The sequence below is a fragment of the Spinacia oleracea genome, chromosome 2, assembly GCF_020520425.1.
Source record: "Spinacia oleracea cultivar Varoflay chromosome 2, BTI_SOV_V1, whole genome shotgun sequence".
NCBI classification, from domain to species: Eukaryota; Viridiplantae; Streptophyta; class Magnoliopsida; order Caryophyllales; family Amaranthaceae; genus Spinacia; species Spinacia oleracea.
Window position 1 is genome coordinate 65129539 of NC_079488.1, and position 9775 is coordinate 65139313.

Consider the following 9775-nt stretch of genomic DNA (forward strand, 5'->3'; position numbering starts at 1 on the left):
CACTCCACTGCTTCACTAAAATAGCACACTACTATAGGAGGTCGCTCGCACATACGAGCTTGACCCCAAACATGATTACAAGACGCGAAAAACAACCAACAAGCCCCAACACTTGGGGGCTCGCGAAAAGTGGACTCCAACAAAGCGTGCAATCAAAATCACATTCCCAGACTGCGCCACGCGCCATAACATGTTTGGATATCTCAAAAAATATTGTTAAAGAAAAATATACACAATGTGGACCCACTTATAGGACACATCTAATCAGGAAATATTACGACCCACCAACAGGTTGTAATCACAAAAGCCCTTCTCCATAGGCAAAATAAGAAATTCAAAATGGGCTCTCCCACCCTCAGCGGGCGGGGTCTGCGTCACTAGCCGCGCAGGTCCTCAGTTTTCGAAAGAAATAAAAACTTCAAATTTAAAATAGGCTCGCCACCTTCAGTGGGCGGGGTCTACGGCGCAAACCACGTAGGTCCTTATTTTCAAAAAAGACAAAACAAAATAAAATTTCAAAACAGATTCGTCCACTTCAGCGGACGGGGTGTCTACCCTCAGCGGACAAGGTTCGCCACCTTCAGTGGGCGGGGTCTACGTCACAAACCGCGTAGGTCCTTATTTTCAAAATTTTCAAAACAGATTCGTCCACTTCAGCGGACGGGGTGTCCACCCTCAGCGGACAAGGTTCGCCACCTTCAGTGGGCGGGGTCTACGTCACAAACCGCGTAGGTCCTTATTTTCAAAAGCATCAAACAGATTCGTCCACTTCTATCGGACGGGGGGTCCCCCTCAGAGGACAGGCTCGCCCACCTTCAGCGGGCGGGGTCTGCGTCACTTACAGCGCAGGTCCTTAGTCGCTGCAGCGATAACTTTTACTGGATTTTCCTTCGTTTTACTTCCTATAAAAACAAGGGTACTGGATTTTCCTTCGTTTTACTTCCTATAAAAACAAGGGGGTTTTCTCGTTTAGCCAGCCCTGAAAATGAGAATCTTTAAAAACGTTTTACCTCGTGATTGGGCTTGGCCAGGCCCAATTACACTTTACAGCTTTAATTTCGAAAACATCTGTAGTTACTCCCAATGACAAAGTGAGGGGGTTTCTACGCATCTTTAGATCCTTCCAATGACAAAGTGAGGAAGTTTCTATACTATCAGTTGACAAATCCCAATGACACGTGAGGGATATGTCGACACTTCAAGTGATGACCCTTAAGTCAAATGTTATCACTCGGGGGCTCGTGAGACCCTCGCAAAACAGGTCACATGCACCATGGCTTGTGTGACGCACTCCGTCTAATACTTTGACCATCGTCTTACTCCAAGACTCAGTCAAAGTGGGGGCTAACTGTAGACACCTACTTTTGTCCCCATTCCCGCAAGGGAAAGGTTCGATGATGAAAGCATAAAAACTCCACTTGACAACGCATCTCCTATAAAATAAACGAATCTCGATTCCCCATTCCATTTCGCCCGAAACCTGCTATTTATGGAAACCTACTAAAAATAGTAACTGCCGTAAAAGGTAGCTTCTAAAAGTGGCAAAATCATAAAAGATAGAAACCTGTCAGAATTAGGTGTTGCATTCCGACATAAATCCTAAATGAGATAGAAAACCGCGAGAATCCTATTCCTAATAGGGTTCGGAAATAAGAGTTACGTATTAATTAAAATCCTAACGAACCTAGAGTTCGTAACGGGCCCAGACGCATTCCGTCACAAATTGAGACGCGCTAAAAGACTCAAATTAATCTCAAACTCTACGGATTTTAGAATCTGAATCTGACTAAACAGAAACTGCCCAGACCCTATTTTCAACGCTTGGCTCTGGGCGCCGAAATCTTCGGCGCCCAGGCCTGGGCGCTGAAAATACCTGGGTACGTCTATTTTCCTAATTCTTTGTGGATTAGAACTCTGCAATTCTATCTTTCCACGAACTCTTCCCTATAAATAGACCCCTAGTTTCGACGTGAAACAACACACAACAACACATAATATATTCTGAGTATTGACTCAAAACCCCTTAGCCTAAGCCTCTCGCTGCGAAACTGTTCACGCGTTCTGTCGCAATCGATCCATAAATCGAACAGAACGTATCCTGTCCCATAATCGAGATTCGTTAAATAAAAAGGAGAAATAGCAAAGTCAAAGTGGTTAGTTTTCTGAGAACCCTGACGCACCTCTCAAGGGTGCGTCGTAATGTGTCCCTTTTCGATGATTTAACCGCTTTCCTCGCCCTTTTTATGAACTGTTAAACTAACCTAATATGATTGTTCTATCACGCCTAATAAATATAATATTTTTGGGAAATCGGATTATCATGCTAGGTCCCTTTATGCTATTTAAATCAGATAATCACGATCGAATTAGTATTATATGCTGCATATTGCTAAAATCAATTCAGATTAGTTTAATAGTTAACGCATGTCCCTTCAATTATTTATGCTGAGCTAGTAAGGATATCCTGCCTCTAGAGTTATCGACGAGCGAATTACTCATCTCGGTAGTTACAGTCCCCCGAACCCTCAATCTCTACCTTGCGGGTGTATATTGAGAGATCTCCACACCAGGGATCACAAGGCAACCTACGGCCGTCGTGGTCAAACATAATTGCACTCCCTTTATGTCACTATAACCGGGTTTTGTCAGTTTTTCTCATTGTCGTTAAAAACTGAATGGCGACTCCTATATTACTAGTCAATTGGGTGTATACTCACAGGAAATCCAATTACACTTGATTGAATAAAAATAATCGTCACACCCACGAGGGACAGGTCACGCGTTAGCCTCGCGCTTTTTCGACCCCCTCACAACGTGTGAGAGAGACAACCCTTGACTTTTGTTAATTGTCATAGCAAAACAAACAACCAATGGGTATTGTCTTCGTTGAAATTTGAAAGGTAATGTTCGATGGGGTTAGGAGCAGGCAAGGAATAAACACTTTCATACCAATGTTGTTTCCCGATATAATTTTAGCCTCGATTATGTGGTTATCCAACTGAGTAATAAATCTTAGTAACCTCTAACTAAGCATATGAAACATAAAAATGTTTAAAAAAGTGTCCTTAGGTTCATTTGTTGATATTTGGGATCGAAAATGTCATTTTGGGCCAAATATGACCTATATCGTCCAAAATGAGCCTTATTTGTGCATAAAGAACTTGAAATGAATCTTAGTAACCTCTACCTAAGAATATGAGACATAAAAGATATTTAGAAAGTGTCCTTAGGTTCATTTGTTGATATTTGGGATCGAAAATGCCATTTTTGGCCAAATATGACCTATATCGACCCAAATGAGCCTTAGATGTGCATAAAGAACTTGAATTGAATCTTAGTAACCTCTAACTAAGCATATAAAACATAAAAAGGATTTAGAAAGTGTCCTTAGGTTCATTTGTTGATATTTGGTATCGAAAATGCCATTTTTAGCCAAATATGACCTATATCGACCCAAATGAGCCTTAGATGTGCATAAAGAACTTGAAATGAGTTTTATCAACATATAACTTATCATATGAATCATGAAAAACGTTTAGAATATGGAAATAGGTTCATTTGTTGGTAGTTGGGGTCGAAAATGCTATTTTTGGCCATAAATTACATATATCGACCCAAATGACCCATAGGCGTTCCTAAAGAACATGAAATGAGTCTTATAAACATATAATTAATCATATGAATCATGAAAAAGGTTTAGAATATGGAAATAGGTTCGTTTGTTGGTAGTTGGGATCGAAAATGCCATTTTTGGCCATAAATGACCTATATCGACCCAAATGACCCATAGGCGTGCATAACGAACTTGAAATGAGTCTTATAATCATATAACTAACCATATGAATCATGAAAAAGGTTTAGACTGTAGATATAGGTTCGTTTGTTAGTAGTTGGGATCGAAAATGCCATTTTTGGCCATAAATGACCTATAATCGACCCAAATGAACCATAGGCGTGCATAACGAACTTGAAATGAGTCTTATAATCATATAACTAATCATATAGATCATGAAAAAGGTTTAGAATGTGGATATAAGTTCGTTTGTTGGTAGTTGGGATCGAAAATGCCATTTTTTGCCATAGATGACCTATATCGACCCAAATGACCCATAGGCGTGCATAACGAACTTGAAATTAGTTTCATAAACATATAACTAATCATATGAATCATTAAAAAGGTTTATAATTTGAATATAAGTTCGTTTGTTGGTAGTTGGGTTCAAAAATGTCATTTTTGTCCAATATAATTGTTTTCGCGACCAATATAATTTTTGTTTTCGCATATGAAACTTAATTTAAATTATTAGTTTGCATGTACGGTGTTCTTTTAAAGGTTTTCAAAACTCCAAGGGAGGGGCCCTTTACCAAAGAGGAGTTGGATGAAGTTAGAGACAAGTGGGCTATTTACTTCAACGATTGTGAACTACCCTCAGTGTAATAAATAGAGCAGGCTTGTAGTTATTCGTGACTCTTACATTATTTTGTTATTTATCGATTTAATTAATTACATTTGAATTAATTCGGTAATATTATTCGAAATTTGAAATTTATATCATTTTTGAGAATGTCAAGCTGATGTTTGATGAAACAGTATTCTATAAATTATAATGCAGAATTTTATATTGCAAAATCAGAAATTATATTGCAGAATATTAGGAATTATATTGCAGATTTTTTATTTTTTTAAAAAAAAAACTCAAAAGTTGCCCTTGTTTGCAACAAGAGCAACTTATATTGCCGGAAACGGAAATATGGATCGTATCGGAAATATAAATATTATCCAAGTCGTAGATGTTGCCGGAAACGGAAACATGGTACGTATCCGAAAATATTATCGAAAATGGAAATATTGCCGGAATTGGAAATATTGCCAGAAACGGAAATATTGTCAGAATCGGAAATATTATCGGAATCGGAAAATAATTCCGGAAACGGAAATATTAAATATTTTTTCGAGACGGAAATTAATTCCGGAATCGGAAATGTTAATATTGTTCATATCGGAAATGAATTCCGGAATCGGGAAATTAATCGGAAGCGCGTCGTACGAATTAGCATCGGACAAGCTTGATAGACAAAGGCCCAGCACGAAGCCAGGCCCACGTCCAGCAAGAGAAACGCGCACCACAACGCACCAGCCCAAGGCTGCGCCAGGCCCACCGCAAGGCAAGCCCAGCGCGCGCCCAAGGATGCGGCAGCATGTGGGCTTCATGGCAGTGGGCTGCGAGTGCTCGTGGGCTGCGCGCGCGCATGGCGCCCCTCGTGGGCTGCTGTGCGTGCGTGTGTGTTTGTGTTCACTTACGAAACCTAAAGCGTATAGGATTCATTTGTTGATTGAATTTCCTAATCCTAAAAGATAGATTAATTAATTTAGAGTTCTGCTAGGATTCTAATTTAATTAATTCGTATCCTAGTAGGATTCGATTACTTATTCCATGGCCTATAAATATGAGTTAAGGGCTCATAATTTATAACGAGTTTCAAGTATTCAAAGGTAAGAATTTGAGCAAAAATTCAGCCAAAACACTTGCCCATATAGCCGAATATTTTAGTACCTTAAGGGCGATTCTAGTTGGTCAATCTTAAGGCGGATCCGGACGTGTTGTGGACTTTCTACGGAGGGACGACACTTGGAGTCCTAAAGACTTGTTCTTGTTCTTGTTCGGTTCGGGCGCAGCAAGGGAGGGCACGCTACAAAGTGTATGCATCTAAATTATGTTAATTGTTATGTGGCAATTAATTTGGAATCCTGGCATTTATGGTTATTTCCGCATGATTTATATTTGTTTATATGTATCATAACCTAACAGAGCTCGCCCGAGGGTTCGCCCAGCTCTGCGCGCACCCACTTCCTTGTCGCACATAGCATGCACACAAGGCCAGCGCCTATGCTGCCTTCGTGTGCGCGCACCCCTTTTCGTCTCGCACGGGCAGCAGGCCTTGCTTCGTGCAAGAGGCTTGATGTCCGATCTTTATTTTTTTTTAAATCAATTTTTAATATCCGAAACGAAATTGCACGAAAAATTATTTTTCATAATATTAACAAAATTAATCGTTTTAATTACGAAAAATAACGTTTTGAGTGATTTTATTAAATTTCAAACAATCTAATTTGAGAAATTAAATAAATTATGGCTAACAAAAATTCAAATTTAACGTATACGAATATCAACAAAAATTTGAGTGATTTTTGATAATCAAATCCAAAACTTTAAATCGTTCTAAACATTTAAAAATTAATTAGATTTTTATGAAATTTGGTTTAGGTGCTGATTAAAATTAACGAATCGAAACAAAATTTTAATCCACGAATTTTAAATCTGCCATTTAAACATGAAATCATATTCCCCTTCTCACCTAAATAAATTTTCAGATCTAACCAATTATTAAAAATAATTTTTGATCTAAAATTCAACAAATTAGGCTAATATAAAATTAGGGTTCATACCTAATATTCATGGACGAAAAAATTACCATAAGTCCATAATATTCCCAAGAACAGTAGGGAAAATTTTCAATTAATTCCGAGTTCATTAGGTCGAGCAATCAATACCTAGTATTTAAAAAAGATAACCATCACTATTTTAAGGACATGTAAGCAATACCGTTATCAAGACATGTGGCAGACACATCAACATCACCTCTTAGAAGACATGTGGCTATGCGTTTACTCCTTTTAAAAAAAAATAAAAAATAAAGAACAAAAAAAACCCAAAACTGCCCAATTTCATATCCTGTCATCGTCTTATTGTCTTCTCTGCAGCTCCGTATCATCCTCCTCGGCATTAATCTTCATTCATTGCAAATTGGTGAGTTCTTCTTGCACATTACGACCATTGACAATCTATCGTCTTCAATTATCTTCAATTTGATCCCACCATCGTTAAAACCCTCCCAAAAACCTTCAATTGCTCCTCGAAACAGAATCAAACTCCAATTTCACCTTCAATTCGATCCCACCATATTCTCCCTATCTTTATTAGCCTTCATACACGAATTTATTTCCCCCAAAAACGTTATCATTTTCTTAAATCATGCCGGTTACGGTTTGTTAGCACAAGCAGTCATTGACATTCCATCTCTCATATGTTAATCCTATCCTAATCTATACCTAGTATTTAAAAACCAAAAACATATATGCCACATGTCACTTTGTTGTTATTATCTTATTCTTCTACCTGCCACGTGTCTTCTCTTCTTACTACCTATCTCCCTTTTCGTATTCATCCCTAACCTTTTGAGTCCTTAGTCTTTCCATATTCCCCTTCCATTCATCTCCAGCCTTTACTCTCTCATTTAATCCATTTAATTTACATTTAAAATTAAAACCTTAATTTACTCCTCTCCTCTTCAATTGTGGTATTCATCTGTTTTGTACGAAATAAATTAATATTAGCCTTTTATTTATTTATGAATCATTTAATCTATTAATTAATAAAGAATTTAATCCAAAATATTTGGGTTTCTCTTTTGTAATCACATGACCATCATAAATAAATATGAGGTAGCTACTCTATATATTTGTTTGATTTGCGTGGCTACTAGAATGGGGAGTTTATGGGAGTTTATGGGAGTTTATATGTACGCAGTAAGGTTCTATATTTTGTGGTTTTTTAAAATTTTAATCTTTAGTTCATGATAATTGTGTGAATTCGTGTTCACTATTTTTGTAACTTTTATAATTATGTGAATTCATGTTAACTTCCTTTTTTATCTTATTCATCTGATTGATTAATTGTTTAAATTGAGTGTTTTTCATTGAATTTAAGGTTAATTGATTAGTTAGTGACGATTACAAAAAACATACAACTGGAGTTGCTGCAAAAACAAGCATCTTAACCAGGTTATTCGTTTTTTTTTTTTTTGGAAGATTTGGGGTATTCTACAATTAATGTGGTTAATTATATGAGATTAGAGAAATTTGAGATTGGTTAATTACACTTCGCATGAGATTAGAAAAATTGGAGGGATTGACAGTTTCTAATTGAACTTTGAGGAAGATAGCACAAAATTACTCAATTTACGTCATAAACTTCTTCATGGGCATTGTAAAAGGCAGGTTAGATGGTCTTTTTTGGATTGCCAAAAATTAGACGTCGAAATAAAAACATAAAGCAGTTGGCAGGTTGTTAAGAAATACAGAATAATATTTAGGTATACATATAGTTTTGGAATATAGAGTGAAGTTGTAACTTTTTTCTAAAATAGTACGTCAGAGTAAAGGACTAAAAGAAGCACTCGATCACTTTAAATAGATGATCTTAGAAGATTAGATTGTACCTAGCGGCTTAACTTACAAAGTTTGATACTTCGTACTTTGATTAACTTCTTTGGCAGGGAAGAGAAACTTAAAGAAGCATTATTTTTTCTTAAGGAAATGAAAGAGGTAAGCAGCAAAGAAAGCTTTACAAATACTAAAAATATTGCTCGGAGAAAGTGACGTGTGTATGCAACAGATGTTTAGCATCACGAATAATATTGATTTAGTTGGTTGCTTTAAAAAATGATAATTATAATTTGGTGGAAAATGCTATTTGATACTCCATAATTATCTTTAACTGTGTATACCACGAAAAAATAATAACCATTCACATAAAAAAGTCCGTGCATTGCACGGGCTCATAGACTAGTTAATTGAAAAAGTTTCCAAATTTAACGATTTAATTCATTAATTAACAAAAACGCCAAAAAACTCAAACTTCGGGGCCTGGTTTTAAGATTCTATTTTCATGACTTGATCTTAAAACGCCGTTTCCAATCAGATTAGGGTCGGAAAATTTGAATTTCCGACATTTAACGAATTCAGAATTATTTTCTACAACTTATCCAATATTCCAGAAACAATTCAAAAATTCACGAAAAAATTCAGAAAAATTTGACAATAATCACAAACATATAAAACATGCCAATAAGTACTTTGAATACATGTAGCTCATGATACCACTGTAGGGGTTTATAGTTAAATACATAACATGATAGCGGAATAACCCCAAAGTCAGGAATCATGTATAAAGTACAGATTAAGCAATACTTACGTTTGTAGCGTGTTTTCCCTAGTTCAACGAATCACGAACACGAACAAGAACTCCAGATGTCGTTCCTCTGCTTGGTTCACCGACACGTTCAGATCCGTCTTGAGATCTATGGCTTAGAAAAGTAGACCTGTCAAAAGTCGACCCAACCCGAAAACCGACCCGAACCCGATCCGAAAATAATGGGTCCTTAACAAGATTTTGTGACCCGTAACCCGATTTAATCCGAACCCGAGCAACCCGAAAAGTAATGGATCAAAACCCGACCGAACCCGTTTTGGACCCGACCGATTGAAAATCATTGTATTTATACTAAAAAATGAGATTATGAGAAAATTTAAGCATAATAAACACGTTGTTTTTACTATTGTTGTGTGTAATATAATTTTAATTTGAATTATACGCCATATTATGGTTGAATTTAACTAAATATAAACTTTTTTAGGAAAATTTGTAACTTTTTGCTCATATTTTGTATATTTATCACCTAAATTAATGAAAATATAATGCGCGTTTTAAAATCTCTCAACCCGTTGGGTCGACCCAAACCCGAAAGTTCTGGGTCTTGAACAAACATTTGTAAACCCGAACCCGAAAGTGACCGACCCGATTCAACCCGAACCCGAAAATAATTTTTTACAACCGGACCCGACCGACCCGTTTGACAGGTCTACTTAGAAGTCACTCAAGATTGTTTGCTTTAGGGATGAACACTCTAATGGAAGCACATAGAGAATTAGGGT